The sequence below is a fragment of the Nomascus leucogenys genome, chromosome 15 (assembly GCF_006542625.1).
Source record: "Nomascus leucogenys isolate Asia chromosome 15, Asia_NLE_v1, whole genome shotgun sequence".
Lineage (NCBI taxonomy): Eukaryota > Metazoa > Chordata > Mammalia > Primates > Hylobatidae > Nomascus > Nomascus leucogenys.
In genome coordinates, this window is record NC_044395.1 from 62,963,446 (window position 1) to 62,981,417 (window position 17,972).

Sequence of the window (17,972 nt, forward strand, 5' to 3'; positions counted from 1 at the left end):
TTTAAATTGATGGGGCCTCTGTTGGCCAGGCCGCTCTTGAACTCCCTGGGCTCAAGTGATCCTCTCACCTCAGCCTCCTGAGTAGTTAGCTGGGACTACTGGTGCGACCTCTGCACTTGACTGATCTTCGTTGTTTTGTATCTCTATTTCTTTCTTTCTTTTTTTTTTTTTTTGAGACGGAGTCTCACTCTTGCCCAGGCTGGAGTGCAGTGGCGCAGTCTCGGCTCACTGCAATCTCTGCCTCCAGGGTTTAAGCGATTCTTGTGCCTCAGCCTCCTGAGTAGCTGGAACTACAGGCGTGTGCCACCATGCCCTGTTAATTTTTTAATTTTTTTTGAGATGGAGTTTCGCTCTGTCACCCAGGCTGGAGTCCAGTGGAGTGATCTTGGCTCACTGCAACTTCCGCCTCCCGGGTTCGAGCAGTTTTCCTGCCTCAGCCTCCTGTGTAGCTGGGATTACGGGCACACGCCACCATGCCTGACTAAGTTTTTATATTTTTAGTAGAGACAGGGTTTCACCATGTTGGCCAGCCTGGTCTCAAACTCGTGACCTCAGATGATCCACCCATCTCATTTTTGTATTTTTAATAATGACAAGGTTTCACCGTGTTGGTTAGGCTGGTCTCGAACTCCTGACCTCAAGTGATCCACCTGCTTCAGCCTCCCAAAGTACTGGGATTATAGGCGTTAGTCACTGCGCCCGGCCTGTATCTCTATTTCTTAAGGCTAATTTTATGTCTCTGTGAGTTGTATCCACTTTCATTTTTCTAAGAATTTAAAGTTGTTTTAGGCCAAACTCTGGACCACATTAACTGCCTAAAGTACCGAATGAAGTCTACTTGGTGAAGTTTCTCTCCATTGGTTAATTAATTCATTCAGTGCCAGGCAGAAACTGACTCTCTGAGTATACAGCTGTGAACAAGAAAAATACAGTTCTTGTTTCTTATTTTATCGTGTGTAGTTGAGAGAGGTAAACTAGTAAATAAATGCATTAACAAGATACTGTGAGATAGTGTTAATGTGTTTATTATATTACCATTTTTTCTTATTTTTTCCCATAAGAAAAGATGGATCATGCTTTATTTAAAATTTCTACACTAAAGTGTTTGAGTGAAATAATGCTGATAAAGTGAGTCTTGTGCTAGTAGTCAGTCTTGTGCTAGTAGTCAGTCTTATGCCAGTACTCTTTACTCTTTTTTTTTTTTCTTTTGAGATGGATTCCCGCTCTGTCGCCGGGCTGGAGTGCAGTGACACGGTCTCGGCTCACTGCAACCTCCACCTCCCGGGTTCAAGCGATTCTCCTGCTTGAGCCTCCCGAGTAGCTGGGACTACAGGTGTGCATCACCACGCCCAGCTAATTTTTGTATTTATAGTAGAGATGGGGTTTCACCATGTTGGCCAGGATGGTCTCGATCTCTTGGCCTCATGACCTGCCCGCCTCAGCCTCCCAAAGTGTTGGGATTACAGGCGTGAGCCACTGTGCCCAGCCCCAGTACTTATTTTGAACTTTCCACTGGAATATTCTTTTAGAGTGCAAACTATTTTGATTTCTCTTTTTGTCCTTATGATACAATTATAAAAGTATGTTGACTTTGTTGTAGGAATAAAATAAAAGTCCCGCTGCCATCTAAAATTCTTTTTTTTTTTTTTGGAGACAGGGTCGCACTCTGTTGCCCAGGCTGGAGTGCAGTGGTGTCATCGCAGTATACTGCAGCCTTGACCTCCTGGGCTCAAGTGATCCTCCTCCCTCAGCCTCCTGAGTAGCTGGGACCACAAGCATGTGCTACTACATGTGGCTAATTTAAGTTTTGTTTTTTTTTTGTTTGTTTGTTTTTTTGAGATGGAGTCTCCCTCTGTTGCCCAGGCTGGAGTGCATTGGTGCGATCTCGGCTCACTGCAACCTCCACCTCCTGAGTTCACGCCATTCTCCTGCCTCAGCCTCCCGAGTAGCTGGGACTACAGGCGCCTGCCACCGTGCCCGGCTAATTTTTTGTATTTTTAGTAGAGAGAGGGTTTCACTGTGTTAGCCAGGATTGTTCTCCATCTCTTGACCTCGTGATCCACCCGCCTCAGCCTCCCAAAGTGTGAGCCACTGCACCCGTCCAGTTTAAAATTTTTTGTAGAGATAGGGTCTTGCCATGTTGTCCATGTTGAACTTTTGGGCTCAAGTGATCACCCTGCCTCAGCCTCTCAAAGTGCTGGGATTGCAGGCATGAGCCACGGCACCTGGCTGATCTAAAATTCTTAGAGAGATACAATCTTAGGCTGAAAGTAATTTAGAAAGATTATTTAGTTTTTTTTCCCTCTGGCAGAACCGTATCTGATATCAATTTTATGAGCTAATAATGTAACCAGGAAAGAAAAGTTTCACAAAATTGTGTTACATGAGCAAAGGCTCAGAGCCTCTAAAGTACATGGTATGCTTGGAGAATAATTAATAGCTTTCTGTAATTGGCAGATGAGGTTTATGTTTGTCAAAGGTGTGAGATGATACTGGAGGCTAGGCTCAGAATTAAGTGTTTTTTTTTTTGGTTGGTTGTTTTTGTCTGAGACAGGATCTCGCCATGTTGCCCAGGCTGCAGTGATCATGGCTGAAGCCTCAGTCTCCCGGGCTCAAGTGATCCTCCCACCTGATACTCTTGAGTAGTTGGGACTACAGGCACACACCACCACACCTGGCTTCAAACTCAAGTTTGACATAAAGGTCCTTGATGACCTGCTAAAAGTTTAACATTATCTTACAGATACTGGGGACCCCTGCAATGTTTTATAAATTGAAGAAGGATACCTCTGCTAGTATGGAGGTTGGACACTGCACAGTGCTTTCTTTCTTTTTTTTTTTCTTTTTTTTGAGACAGAGTTTCGCTCTGTTGCTCAGGCTGGAGTGCGGTGGCGCAATCTTGGGTCATTGCAACCTCCGCCTCCCAGGTTCAAGTAGTTCTCCTGCCTCAGCCTCTGGAGTAGCTGGGATTACAGGTGCCCACCACAACACCTGGCTAATTTTTTTTTTTTTTTTGTATTTTTAGTAGAGATGGGGTTTCACTATGCTGCCCAGGCTGGTCTCAAACTCCTGAGTGATCTGCCCGCCTTGCCTCCCAAAGTGCTGGGATTACAGGCGTGAGCCACCGCGCTCGGCCTTACAGTGCTTTCTCATCTTGTTCACTCTCTTGTATGTGTGCATATTTGTTTTCTTCAGTGGATTGTAAGCTCCTTTGAGGGCAGGGCTTTACTCGTATTTGTTTTTGCATTCTTATCCCCCAACCTGCTTATTTCCTAGCATTTAATAGTTTTAGAATGAAGTGAGAAATAAATAGCCATTTGAGCATTGATGTATTTGTTTACTTTTTTTTTTTGAGACGGATTTTCACTCTTGTTGCCCAGACTGGAGTCAATGGGGCGATCTTGGTTCACTGCAACCTCCACCTCCCGAGTTGAAGCGATTCTCCTTCCTCAGCCTCCCAAGTGCTGGGATTACAGGCATGTGCTACCACGCCCAGCTGATTTTGTATTTTTAGTAGCGATGCAGTTTCTCCGTGTTGGTCAGGCTGGTCTTGAACTCCTGACCTCAGGTGATCCACCTGCCTCAGCCTCCCAGTGTGCTGGGATTACAGGCGTGAGCCACCGTGCCCGGCCCATTTGTCTTTGATAAGAGTAATCAGTAGTCTGTCTTTACCATTATGTATCTTTCTTGTCTGCAGCTTTTATGTAGTTTTTTTTTTTTTTTTATGAGACGGAGTCTTGCTCTGTCACCCAGGCTGGAGTGCAGTGGCGCGATCTCCGCTCACTGCAAGCTCCGCCTCCCGGGTTCACGCCATTCTCCTGCCTCAGCCTCGCTGAGTAGCTGGGACTACAGGCGCCCGCCACCACGCCCGGCTAATTTTTTGTATTTTTTTTAGTAGAGACGGGGTTTCACCGTGGTTTCGATCTCCTGACCTCATGATCCGCCCGCCTCGGCCTCCCAAAGTGCTGGGATTACAAGCGTGAGCCACCGCGCCCGGCCCTTTTATGTAGTTAAACAAGTTTTTTTGTCTACGTGTGGTGGCTCATGCCTGTAATCCCAGCACTTTGGGAAGCTTAGGCGAGAGGATCACTTGAATCCAGGAGTTTGAGACAAGGCTGGGCAGCCATAGCCAGACCCTGTTTCTATTTTATTATTTATTTATTTATTTATTTATTTATTTTTGAGACAGAGTCTCGCTCTGTCGCCCAGGCTGGAGTGCAGTGGCACAATCTCGGCTCACTGCAACCTCTGCCTCCTGGGTTCAAGCAATTCTCCTGCCTCAGCCTCCCGAGTAGCTGGGATTACAGGTGCCCACCACCATGCCCGGCTAATTTTTGTATTTTTAGTAGAGACAGCGTTTCACCATATTAACCAGGCTGGTCTTGAACCTCTGACCTCAAGTAATCCACCTGCCTCGGCCTCCCAACATGCTGGAATTACAGGCATGAGCCACCATGCCCAGCCTATTTTATTTTTTTCTTTTTTAATTTTGTTTTTCTTTTTAAATCACATTCCCTTCTTGTCTAAAAGAAATAAAAAATTAAGATGAAATGAAATTTTTTTTTTTTTTTTTTTTTTTTGAGTCGGAGTCTCGCTCTGTCGCCCAGGCTGGAGTGCAGTGGCGCAATCTCGGCTCACTGCAAGCTCTGCCTCCCAGGTTCACGCCGTTCTCCTGCCTCAGCCTCTCTGAGTAGCTGGGACTACAGGCGCCTGCCACCATGCCCAGCTAATTTTTTGTATTTTTTAGTAGAGACGGGGATTCACCGTGGTCTCGATCTCCTGACCTCGTGATCTGCCCGCCTCGGCCTCCCAAAGTGCTGGGATTACAAGCGTGAGCCACCGTGCCCGGCCGATGAAGTGAAATTTTTTAAGATTTAATTTTTTAGATCAGTTTTAGGTTCACAGCAAAATTGAGAGGAACTTACTGATATTTCCTGTATATCTCCTGCCTCCACACATGCATTAATCTCCCTCGTAATCAGCATCCCCTGCTAGAATGGTACATTAGTCAGTCAATGAACTGACACTGACACGTCATTAATTACCCAAAGTTCACTGCTTGCATTAGAATTTATTCTTGGTGTTGTATATTCTTTGGGTTTGGACAAATACATAATGACATGTATCTACCATTATAGTATTATATGGAATATTTTCACTTCTCTAAACATCCCTCTGCTCTGTCTACTTCTCCCCACTCCCAACCTCTAGCAAACACTGATGTTTTACTGTGTCTTCAGTTTTGTCTTTTCCAGAATATTATGTAGTTGGATCATGTATGCATTCCTTTTGAGATAGGATATTTTCTTTTCTTTACTTTTCTTTTTTTTTTTTTTTGAGACAGAGTCTCGCTCTGTTGCCAGACTGGAGTGCAGTGGTACGATCTTGGCTCACTGCAAGCTCCGCCTCCTGGGTTCAAGCGATTCTCCTGCCTCAGCCTCCCAAGTAGCTGGGACTACAGGCGCATGCCACCATGCCCAGCTGATTTTTTTGTATTTTTAGTAGAGATGGGGTTTCACCATGTTGGCCAGGATAGTCTCGATCTCCTGACCTGATGATCCACCCGTCTCCGCCTCCCAAAGTGCTGGGATTACAGGCGTGAGCCACCACGCCTGGCCGAGTTGGATATTTTCATTTAATAGTTCACATTAGGTTCTGGCATGTCTTTCTTTGATTTGATAGCTTATTTCTTTTTGGTGCTGAATAATATTCAATTGTGTGGATATACCACAGTTTCTTTATCCATTCACCTACTTAAGGACATTTTGATTGCTTTCAAGTTTTGCCAGTTACTAATAAAACGCAGCTGTAAACATCCATATACATCCTTTTTTTTCTTGTGCAGATTTTTGTGTGGACATGTTTTCAGCTCTTTTGGGTAAATACCAAGGAGCATGGTTGCTGGATCATATGGTAAGAGTATATTTTGGGCCGGGCATGGTGGCTCACACCTGTAATTTCAGCACTTTGGGAGGCTGAGGTGGGTGGATCACCTGAGGTCAGGAGTTGAAGACCAGCCTGGCCAACATGGTGAAACCCCGTCTCTACTAAAAATACAAAAAATTAGTCAGGCGTGGTGGCGTGCACCTGTAATCCCAGCTACTTGGGAGGCTGACACAGGAGAATCGCTTGAACCTGGGAGTCGGAGATTGCAGTGGGCCAAGATGGCACCATTGCACTCCAAAAAAAAAAAAAAAGGAGGGTCAGGCGTGGTGGCTCACGCCTGTAATCCCAGAGCACTTTGGAAGGCTGAGGCGGGTGGATCACGAGGTCAGGAGATCGAGAACATCCTGGCTAACACGGTGAAACCCCGTCTCTACTAAAAATACAAAAAATTAGCCCAGCGTGGTGGCAGGCGCCTGTAGTCCCAGCTACTCCGGAGGCTGAGGCAGGAGAATGGCGTGAACCCGGGAGTCGGAGCTTGCAGTGAGCCGAGATTGTGCCACTGCATTCCAGCCTGGGCGACAGAGCAAGACTCCATTGGGGGGGTAGGGGGAGAAGGAGTATATTTTGTTTTGTCAGGTAAATATTTTTTGTTTTTACTTTGGATGTCTCTATTTCATCATGCTGGAAACTCATACTGTAGATCTAATAAATATTATTGTGGAGAAACCACTTTTATTAAAAACAACTTTTGAGCCATAGATGTGAAATTACTTATTTTAACAAATTTTCTATACAACCACATTGATTCTCTCCATTTTTAAATACGACTGTACAGGTGTAGTGTAGTGTTTTGTTTTGTTTTGTTTTAAATACAGAGTCTCACTCTGTCTCCCAGGCTGGAGTGCAGTGGCATGATCTCGGCTCACTGCAACCTCCACCTCCCAGGTTTAAGTGATTGTCCTGCCTCAGCTACCCGAGTAGCTGGATTACAGGCGCGTGCCATCACGCCTGGTGAATTTTGTATTTTTAGTAGAGACGGGGTTTCACCACGTTGGCCAGGTTAGTCTCAAACTCCTGACCTCAGGTGATCCGCCTGCCTTGGCCTCCCAAAGTGCTGGGATTACCGGAGTGAGCCGCCGCTCCTGGCCAGCTAGTTTTTAAAAAAAAAAAATTAACTTTAGGAGAAACAAAAAAAATTTATTCGATTTAGGTCTTTTAGAGAAAGGCTACTAGATTTTTAAACTTTAGTTTTATTGACTAGGCAAGTTACACTAAAGTAGCATTAGCTTGGTTTATTTGATTTTGTTTTCCTCTAGAATTACATCACCTAGGTGAGACGCCCTTGGATATAATATTGCAGTGAGGTCTGCTTGCAGCTGAGCTTTTCTGTTGTGATCCCTAGGTACTTTTCTCAACTGTCTTTGTTACCAGGATGGAACAATGACTAGATAGTGTCTTTTGCCTGGCTTTGTTACTACAATCATAGCATATGATTTAAGCTACCATTATCATAGCGTATTAATTTTTATAGTTTTTTTTTGTGGGAAAAAGTAAAAAATATAAATATCTAATTGGTCTAGTTCAATACTATCTGGCCAATGTTATTGACCAAGAATTATGAAGCAGGTCAGAATTTATCATAGTTACAGGTTGTAGACTAATTGAGGCCTCTCTTTTTTTTTTTTTGAGATAGTCTCTCTCTGTTGCCCAGGCTGGACTGCAGTGGCGCAATCTCAGCTCACTGCAACCTCTGCCTCCCAGGTTCAAGCGATTCTCCTGCCTCAGCCTCCTGAGTAGCTGGGACTACAGGCGTGTGCCACCAAGCCCGGCTAATTTTTTGTATTTTTAGTAGAGATGAGGTTTCACCGTGTTAGCCAGGGTGGTGGTCTCCATCTCTTGACTTTGTGATCTGCCTGCCTGGGCCTCCCAAAGTGCTGGGATTACAGGCATGAGCCACCGCGCCCGGCCTGAGGCTTCTCTTTTTTGTGCAAATACCAGCCTTAGATTCTGTGAATCCTAGGTATCCTTCAAGAGTATATTATGTGAGGACTTACTTTACCACTTATAAAACTTACCTTCTAAATTAATATCTCTCAGTTTTCTTGAGGCCCCAATAATTAGTTTATCTAACTTTTAATAATCAACCTTAGAGGTGGCAGGATTTGTTGAGCGCAGGGACTTGACACTGCAGTCAGCCATGATTGGTGTCACTGCACCCCAGCCTGAGACAGAACAGGACCCTGATTCAAAAAAATAAAAAATAAAAAAATCAGGCTGAGTGCATTGGCGGCTCATGACTCATCCCAGCATTTGGGAGGCTGAGGTGGGAAGATCACTTGAGCCCAGGAGTTCGAGACCAACCTGGGCAATATAGTGAGACCCCATCTCTTAAAAAAATTTTTTTTAATCAACCTTTTTTTTAGTTTACTTTTTAGTTATCTTTGGTGTTCCGGTATTTATATATATATATATATTTTTTTTAATTATTATTTTTTGCAGAGTCTCACTCTGTCTCCCAGGCCAGAGTGCAGTGCTGTGATCTTGGCTCCCTGCAGCCTCCGCTTCCCAGGTTCAAGTGATTCTCGTGCCTCAGCCTCCTGAGTACTAGAATTACAGGCATGCGCCACCACACCTGGCTAATTTTTGTATTTTTAGTAGAGATAGGATTTCACCATGTTGGCCGGGCTGATCTTGAACTCCTGACCTCAAGTGATCTGCCCACCTCAGCCTCCCAAAGTGCTGGGATTACAGGCATGAACCACTGTGCCCAGCCCCAATATTAGTTTTGTTTTGTTTTGTTTTTTGAGACAAGAGTCTCACTCTGTTGCCCAAGCTGGAGTGCAGTGGCGCAGTCTTGGCTCACTGCAGCCTCTGACTCCCAGGCTCAAGCAATCATCTGGGCTCAGCCTCTCAAGTAACTGGGACTACAGGTGTGTGCCACTACACCGGCTAATTTTTGTATTTTTAGTAGAGACGGGGTTTTGCCGTGTTGCCCAGGCTGGCCTCAAACTCCTGAGCTCAAGTGATCTGCCTGCCTCGGCCTACCAAAGTGCCACCACACCTGGCCTCAATATTGGATATTTATTTTATTTTTTACTTTGAGACAGGATCTTACCCTGTTGCCAGGGCTGGAGTGCAGTGGCACTATCACAGTTTATAGTAGCTGCAAACTCCTGGACTTGAATCTTCCTGCCTCAACCTCCCAAGTGTCTGGGGCTACAGGTCTACTCCACCATGCTTGGCTAAATTTCTTTTTAAATGTTTTTGGAGATGGAGTTTTGCTGTGTTGCCGGCTAGCCTTGGACTCCTTCCCTCAAGCATCCTCCAGTTTCAGCTTCCCAAGTATTTGGGATTACAGGCAAGAGCCACTGTCCCTGACCATTTTAGCCATTTTTAAGTGTGTAGTTCAGTGGCATTAAGAACATTCACGTTGTAGTACCGGCTAGGCATGGTGGCTCACGACTGTAATCCGAGTACTTTGGGAGGCCGTGGTGGGAGGATTGCTTGAGCTCAGGAGTTCAAAACCAGCTTGGGCAACTTAGTGAGACCTTGTCTCTATTAAAAATAAATAAATAAATAAAAAATAACATTCACATTTAGTATAACCATCACCTGCATAAATTTTTATAACAACTTTATTGAGCTGAAGTTTACATATCATATAATTTACTTGTATCAAGTATACAGTTTAGTGGTTTTTAGTATATATCACTAATATGTGGTTTTTTTTTTGTTTTTTGTTTTTTGTTTTGAGATGGAGTCTCCCTCTGTCACCCAGGCTGGAGTGCATGGTGTGATCTCGGCTCATTGCAACCTCTGCCTCCCGGGTTCAAGCAATTCTCTGCCTCAGCCTCCGGAGTAGCTGGGATTACAGGTGCCCGCCACCATGCCCAGCTAATTTTTTTTTTTTTTTTTTGAGACGGAGTCTCACTCTGTTGCCCAGGCTGAAGTGCAGTGGCGCAATCTCGGCTCACTGCAAGCTCCGCCTCCCGGATTCACGCCATTCTCCTGCCTCAGCCTCTCCGAATAGCTGGGACTGCAGGCGCCCGCCACCATGCCCGGCTAATTTTTTTGTATTTTTAGTAGAGACGGGGTTTCACCGTGGTCTCGATCTCCTGACCTCGTGATCCGCCCGCCTCGGCCTCCCAAAGTGCTGGGATTACAAGCGTGAGCCACCGTGCCCAGCTGTGCCCAGCTAATTTTTGTATTTTTTTTAGTAGAAATGGGGTTTCACCATGTTGGCCAGGCTGGTCTTGAACTCCTGACCTCATGATCCACCCGCCTTGGCCTCCCAAAGTGCTGGGATTACAGGCGTGAGCCACCATGCCCAGCAATAATATGTGGTCTTTAGTGACTGACCTCTTTCAGTTAGTGTAGTGTTTTCAAGGTTCATTCATTTTGAAGCATATTATCAATACTTCATCCCATTTTATCTATATACCACGTTTTATTTATTAGTTGTTGGACATTTGGCTTGTTTCTGCACTTTGGCTCTTATGGGTAGTACTTGCAATATGTTATAATGATTTCATTATCATTTAGCTCAAATGATGATGATATTTAGAAACAGGGTCTTGCTCTATCACCCAGGCTGGAGTGCAGTGGCGTGATCATAGCTCACTGCAGCCTCAAACTCCTAGGTTCAAGCAATCCTTCTGCTTCGGCCTGCCAGATAGGGGACTACAGGTGCATGCCACCACACTCTAGTAAATTTTAAGTTTTTTGTAGAGATAGGGTCTCGCTTATTTGCCCAGGCTGATCTCGAACTCCTGTATTCACTCGATCCTCCTCAGCCTCCTAAAGTGGTGGGATTACATACACGAGCCAAAACACCAAGCCTAAATTTCCATTGTGAGTTCTTGAACCTCTGGGTTAGAACTACATTACGTTATTTCCAAACATTTCAACATTTTCTGGATATCTTTTAGTTATAAATTTCTTGTTCAGTTTCACTGAGGACAGAGAATACGTTGTATATGATTTCAAACATTTGAAATTTGTTGAGATTTGCTTTGTGTCCCAGCACTTGTTTTCTTTCTTTCTTTCTTTCTTTTTTTTTTTTTTTGGAGACAGTGTCTCACTGTGTCACCCAGGCTGGACTGCAGTGGCATGATCATGGTTCATTGTAGCTTTGACCTCCTGGGCTCAAGCAGTCCTCCCACCTTAGCCTCTCAAGTATCTGGGACAACAGTATGTACCACCATGCCTGGCTAGCTTTTTTTTTTTTTTCTTTCTCGAGATGAAGTCTCACTGTGTTGCACAGGCTGGAGTGCAGTGGCACAATCTTGGCTCACTGTAACCTTTGCCTCCCAGGATTAAGTGATTCTCCTGCCTCAGCCTCCCGAGTAGCTGGGATTACAGGCATGAGCCACAATGCCTGGCTAATTTTTGCATTTTTAGTACAGACAGAATTTCACCATGCTGGCCAGGCTGGTCTCAAACTTTTGACCTCAGGTGATCTACCCACCTTGGCCTCCCAAAGTGCCGGGATTACAGGTGTGAGCCACCGCACCCAGCCAACTGTACTTGTTTTCAATTAGGAGATGCCTTCATCTAGAATTACTTTCACTGGTGAATTTCTTTTTCTTTTTTTTTTTGGAGACAGAGTCTTTCTCTGTTGCCCAGGCTGGAGTGCAGTGGTACAGTCTCGGCTCACTGCAACCTCTGCCTCCCGGATTCAAGTGATTCCCCTGCCTCAGCCTCCCAAATAGCTGAGATTATGGGTCTCTGCCACCACACCCAGCTGATTTTTGTATTTTTAGTAGAGATGGGGTTTCACCATGTTGGCCAGGCTGATCTCAAACTCCTGACCTCAAGTCATCTGCCTGCCTTGGCCTCCCAAAGTACTGGGATTACAGCCATGAGCCACCGCACCTGGCCTTAAAAGGGTGAATTTCTCATATCTGTAATCCCAGCACTTTCCACCTGTATTGTCTGCTACTCTGGAGGCTAAGGTCAGAGGATTATTTCAACCCAGGAGGTTGAGGCCATGGTGAGCCACGATCATGCCACTGCACTCTGTTTCCAAAAAAAAAAAAAAGTAGGTGAATTGTATGGTATGTGATTTATCTCTCTCTGTCTCTCTCTCTTTTTTTTTTTTTAAGGCAAGGTTGGGATTCCAGAAACTGCCTCCTCAAATATTACTTATTCTCTCAAGTAGACTTTTGAGGTTGGGATAGGTTTGATATTAGCAGCAAAATCCTGAAGGTTATGTCCTGCATATGGCTCATTACAGATTTACTTGTCTGATTTATTGTTGAAGAATTTAGGTAATCTCATATATAAGTAGAGTTACATATTTAAATTTATTTCTTTCCAAATAAGATTGGAAAAATAAATAAAGCTTCCAAAGTTAGCTCTCTAATACTCATGGTACTTGTTAAAGGCCTGAGATGTCTTTTTCTTCTAGCTAAAGTCTCCTTCAGACCTCACGTTTAAAGTCATTTTTCTCTGGAAAGTTTTTCTTTACCTTCTAGCCTTGTAATAGAAGACTGCCCTCATTCACAACATGCTCTTGTACTTTTTATCACACTGCAGTAACTTTTTGTCTCTCTGACTTAACCTTAGCAAGTACTATGTTCTGATTGTTTTTATATCCCCAGCATTTTTCAGTCCCTGGCATTTAGTATGTTCTCATTAAAAGGAAGAAATATAAGTGAGTAGGATTATTTTTCTATTATATTTGCCCTGGGCTACAAACGTTTCAAAGATTTAGCCTTATCATTTGAATAAGAATTTATAACCAAGTTGTTTGCCAGTGGTTGTTAATACAGTCAAATGGAATGTGAATCCTACTGAGATCGTTGTCGTGTCTGGCCTTCACAGAATTGCAAGTGTGTAATTAGCATGGTGCAGATGGTGTGATTTTAGGAATGTTATTGTAAATGTTGAAATTGTGCTATAATTTCTATTTTGTTTCTGGAGATTGCATTGAGGCAGCATAGTAAATGCAAATGTAGTTTTTAAGAGATGATTTACAAATACATGCATCAAAATTTTATATTTAGACATGACTTTCAAAGGAAATGCTCATTGGAGCATTTCTCATTTCAGGCTTTTGGATTAAGGATGCTCAAATATAATGCAAATTTTCTAAAATCTGAAATATTTATGGTTCTGAGCATTTTGGTTAAGAAATACTCAACTTGTTGTCTTGTTCCTACCTACTTTTACTGAGAGACACTCTCCTTTAGTTTTTTTCTCCTGGATTTTAGATTTCTCCTATTAGGAACCAGGCCTCACGGCAGGAGGTAAGCAGTGGGCCTGAGCTCCACCTCCTGTCAGATCAGTGCTGGCATTAGATTCTCATAGGAGTGAGAATCCTATCGTGAACTGTGCATGTGAGGGATCTAGGTTGCATGCTCCTTATGAGAATCTAATGCCTGATGATCTGAGGTAGAACAGTTTCATCCTGAAACCATCCATCGTTCCTCCTCCCCCACACCCATAGAAAAACTGTCTCCCATGAAACTGGTCCCTGGTGCCAAAAAGATTGGTGACTGCTGCTGTAGATTTATCTCCAATTTGGGTTTGTCAGTTTTTTTTTTTTTTTTTTTTTGAGGAGTTTGTCTGTCCCAGTGGAGTGCAGTGGGGATCTCGCTCACTGGCTCCCTCCGGTTAGCTTTTTTCCTCCACTATTAAGAACACCTGGATTTATAAACCTGGCCAGGTTGGCCGGGGTGGCTCCAAGCCCTGGTAATTCCCAGCTCTTTGGGGGGCTGAGGCAGGTGTATCACCTGAGGTCAGGAGTTCGAGACCAGCCTGGCCAACATGGTGAAACTCCGTCTCTATTAAAAATACAAAAACTAGCTGGGTGTGGTGGTGGGCGCCTGTAATCTCAGCTACCCAGGAGGCTGAGGCAGGAGAATCACTTGACCCCAGGAGGTGAAGGTTGCAGTGAGCTGAGATCGTGTCACTGCACTCCAGCCTGGGCGACAGAGCCAGACTCCGTCTCAAAAACAAAAACTTGATAAACTGGGTAAATTTTTCTCCACTATTAAACTGGAGTTTTTCTCACTTCACAAGGTGAAGTGTGCCCTTCTTGTCACAGTATATCAGGGGTTCTTGATAGCCACATACATATATACAATTTTTATTGGGAATGATACATATGTAGTAAAGTGTTTTACTCTTTGAGAAAAAGATTTTATTTTAAAGTATAACATCCAGTAAAGGGCATAAAGTAGACAAATCTTAAATATATGGCTTGTTGGAAATTTTACTTTTTTATTCACCCTTGTAACGATTAATACCAGCATTTAGAAGATTCTTTGGCTCCCTTTCTCAGTTATAAACACCTTACAACTTTTCTGACTTCTATAAGCATTAATTCTACCAGTTTTGAACTTCATATAAATAGAATTACAGAGTATATATTCTTTTGTATCTGGCCTCTTTCACTCTACGTAGTGTCTGAAATTTGTTCATATAGTTTTACATGTTAGGATATTTTGCCATTGTAATATTTCATTTTATGACTATGCCACAATGTGTCCATTCTCTTTATTTATTTATTTATTTATTTTTTTATTTATTTTTTTTGAGATGATGTCTCACCCTGTTGCCCGGGCTGGAGTGCAGTGGCATGATCTCGGCTCACTGTAACCTCCACCTCCTGGGTTCAAGCGATTCTCCTGCCTCAGTCTCCTGAGAAGCTGGGATTATAGGCGCGCATCACCACGCCCAGCTAATTCTTGTATTTTTAGTAGAAATGAGGTTTTGCCATGTTGGCCAGGCTGATCTCGAACTCCTGACCTCAGGTGATCCGCCCGCCTCAGCCTCTCAAAGTGTTGGGATTACAGCCATGAGCCACCGCACCTGGCCTAAAATACAGCTTTTATATGGGTGCAGAATGGCTATAAGAATATAGACTGTAATATGATTTGAGAAAAAGTGAAATCAGTATATGACAACTTAAAAGGAAGGTGAAGGATCTGAAGCTGGAGAATTAATTCCAGCAAGGGATGGCTTGATGATTTTTGAAAGACTTGGCTTAAAACAAACAAAAAAATCAATGTAACAGCAGAAGCAGCTTCTGCCAACCAAGACAAGTTTGCAGATGCCATGAAGGAAATAATTGAGGCTAGACGTGGACGCTCACGCCTGTAATCCCAGCACTTTGGGAGGCTGAGGCAGGCGGATCACGAGATCAGGAGTTTGAGACCAGCGTGGCGAACATGGTGAAACCCTGTCTCTACTAAAAATAAAAAAATCAGCCAGGCGTGGTGGCACGCACCTGTAATCTCAGATACTCGGGAGGCTGAGACAGGAGAATTGCTTGAACCCAGGAGGTGGAGGTTGCAGTGGGCCGACATTGCATCACTGCACTCCAGCCTGGGTGACAGAGCAAGACATCGTCTCGGGGGATGAAAAAGAAAATCATTGAGGAGAAAGGATAGCTGCCTGAACAGGTCTGTTTGTTTGTTTGCTTTGAGACGGAGTCTCACTGTGTTGCCCAGACTGGAGTGCAGTGGTGCAGTCTCTGCCTCCCAGATTCAGGTGATTCTGGTGCCTGAGCCTCCTGAGTAGCTGGGATTACAAGGTGCACGCCCCCACGCCCGGCTGATTTATTTATTTTTATATATTTTTTGAAACAGAGTCTCGCTCTGTCGCCCAGTCTGGAGTGCGGTGGCGCAGTCTCGACTCACTGCAAGCTCTGCCTCCTGGGTTCACGCCATTCTCCTGCCTCAGCCTCCCGAGTAGCTGGGACTACAGGTGCCCGCCACCACGCCTGGCTAATTTTTTGTATTTTTAGTAGAGACGGGGTTTCACCTTGTTAGCCAGGATGGTCCCAATCTCCTGACCTTGTGATCCGCCTGCCTCGGCCTCCCAAAGTGCTGGGATTACAGGCGTGAGCCACCATGCCCGGCCTGAACAGGTCTTTAATGCAGACAAATATACCCTGTTCTGGGGGAAAAATGCCACAAAGGACATTTATTGATAAGGAAGAGAAGCAAGCAACAGCATTTAAGGCAAGAAGGGCTAGGCTAATTCTACTCTTTTGTGCAAATGCAGTTGAGTTTATGATCAGGACTGCCCTTATCTATAAAGCTGCTAACCCCCCCCCCCACCCCAAGCCTTGAAGGGGAAAGATAACCACCAGCTGCCAATTTTCTGTTGTACAGCAAGAAGGTCTGGACAATAACTCTTTTTCTGGAGTGGTTCCATTGATGCTTTGTTTTTGAATTCATTTTAAAGCTATTTTGATATTGGACAATGCCCTTGGCCACCTAGAACCCCAGGAGCCTAGGGTAAAGAATATTCCAGGCCAGGCGTAGTAGCTGATGCTCATAATCCCCACACTTTGGAAGGCCAAGGCAGGTGGGTCGCTGGAGCTCAGCGGTTGGAGATCAGCCTGGGCAACATGGTGAAGCTCTGTCTCCACCAAAATACAAAAAATTAGCTGGGCATGGTGGCGCATGTCTGTGGTCCCAGCTACTTGCTAGGCTGAGGTGGGAGGAGTGTTTGAGCCTGGGAGGCAGAGGCTGCAGTGAGCCATGATTGCACTATTGCACTCCAGCCTGGGTAACAACAGAGTGAGACTCTGTCTCAAAGGAAAAAAAAAGTGGCTTCTTCCCAAACATGAGTTTGCTTTTGCCTAGCGTCTAGGGAAGCTAGTTATAGCTCTTCTCTTCAGCCTGCTATTTTAGGCTCTTCTAAATAAGATATTTTGGAGTAGGTAATTTTGTGGGCCTCTTTGCTGTTTGGCCTAATCTTTTCCTCAGGTTTTCATATGGCATATAAGAGCGAGATGTAGAGGCCAGATCTGGTCTCTAAAAATTGGTTTGAAATCAAGTTACTTAATTCACAATAAAATATGAATGACTAGGTATGGTTCTTTTTTTTTTTTTTTTTTTTTGAGACGGAGTCTCGCCCTGTCACACGGGCTTGAGTGCAGTGGTATGATCTCAGCTCACTGCAAGCTCCGCCTCCCAGGTTCATGCCATTCTCCTGCCTCAGCCTCCCGAGTAGCTGGGACTACAGACACCTGCTACCATGCCTGGCTAATTTTTTATATTTTTAGTAGAGACGGGGTTTCACCGTGTTAGCCAGGATGGTCTCGATCTCCTGACCTCGTGATCTGCCTGCCTCGGCCTCCCAAAGTGCTGGGATTACAGGCGTGAGCCACCGCGCCCGGCCTTTTAGGTATGGTTCTTATCCTCCCAAAAAGTACATTTTGGGGAGTATTAGAGATGTTAATTTACCCAGTTCCTTTCTAATTGATAATTTTTTTTTGCATTCATTTTGTATTTTGAATCTGTGCCAAGCCACTGGCAAAATAGAAAAATAATCAGATACGGTTTTTGCCGTTGGAGAATGTGCTTACTGGTAAAAAAAAAAAAAAAAAAAAAAAAAAGGCCAGCATTCCACTACTTTTGATCTCATGACACTTTCACATGGATTAACCTAAAAATATCAATACAGGCCAGGCACAGTGGTGCACGCCTATAATCCCAGCACTTTGGGAGGCCGAGGCAAGTGAATCACAGAGTCGAGATCAAGACCATCCTGGCCATGGTGAAACCCTGTCTCTACTAAAAATAAAAAAATTAGCTGGGCATGGTGGCGTGCACCTGTAGTCTCAGCCATCTGGGAGGCTGAGGCAGGAGAATCGGTTGAACCTGGGAGGCGGAGGTTGCAGTCAGCCGAGATCATGCCACTGTACTCCAGCCTGGCGACAGAGCAAGACTCTGTCTAAAAAAAAAAATCTATATCTGTATCCATCTATCTATCTATATATATAGATGTATATAGATATATCTCACAATGCAAAGTGAAGTTATGGTCTTTGAGAATTCTCTGCCAGAGAAGTAGAGAGTTCTATCTGGTTTTGAAATGAATTTTTTTTTTTTTTGAGACGAGTTCTCTGTCCCAGTGAGTGATGGCTTCTCACTGAACTGCTCCGGTTCACATTTGCTAAATGAATTTTAAAACAGCTTTTCTTGTCTGTTTTTCTCACTATTTTTTTTTTTTGAGACGGAGTCTCACTCTGTTGCCAGGCTGGAGTACAGTGGCGTGATCTCGGCTTCCATCTCCTAGGTTCAAGTTATTCTCCTGCCTCAGCCTCCCGAGGAGCTGGGACTACA

General features: G+C 44.3%; 1 protein-coding gene across 2 annotated transcripts in view; it reads left to right on the forward strand.

The window, feature by feature from the left end:
• The window catches only part of RAB6A (RAB6A, member RAS oncogene family), a 91,954-nt gene that overhangs the window by 15,200 nt on the left and 58,782 nt on the right, over positions 1-17,972 (forward strand). The gene's annotated exons all lie outside the window — the stretch shown is intronic.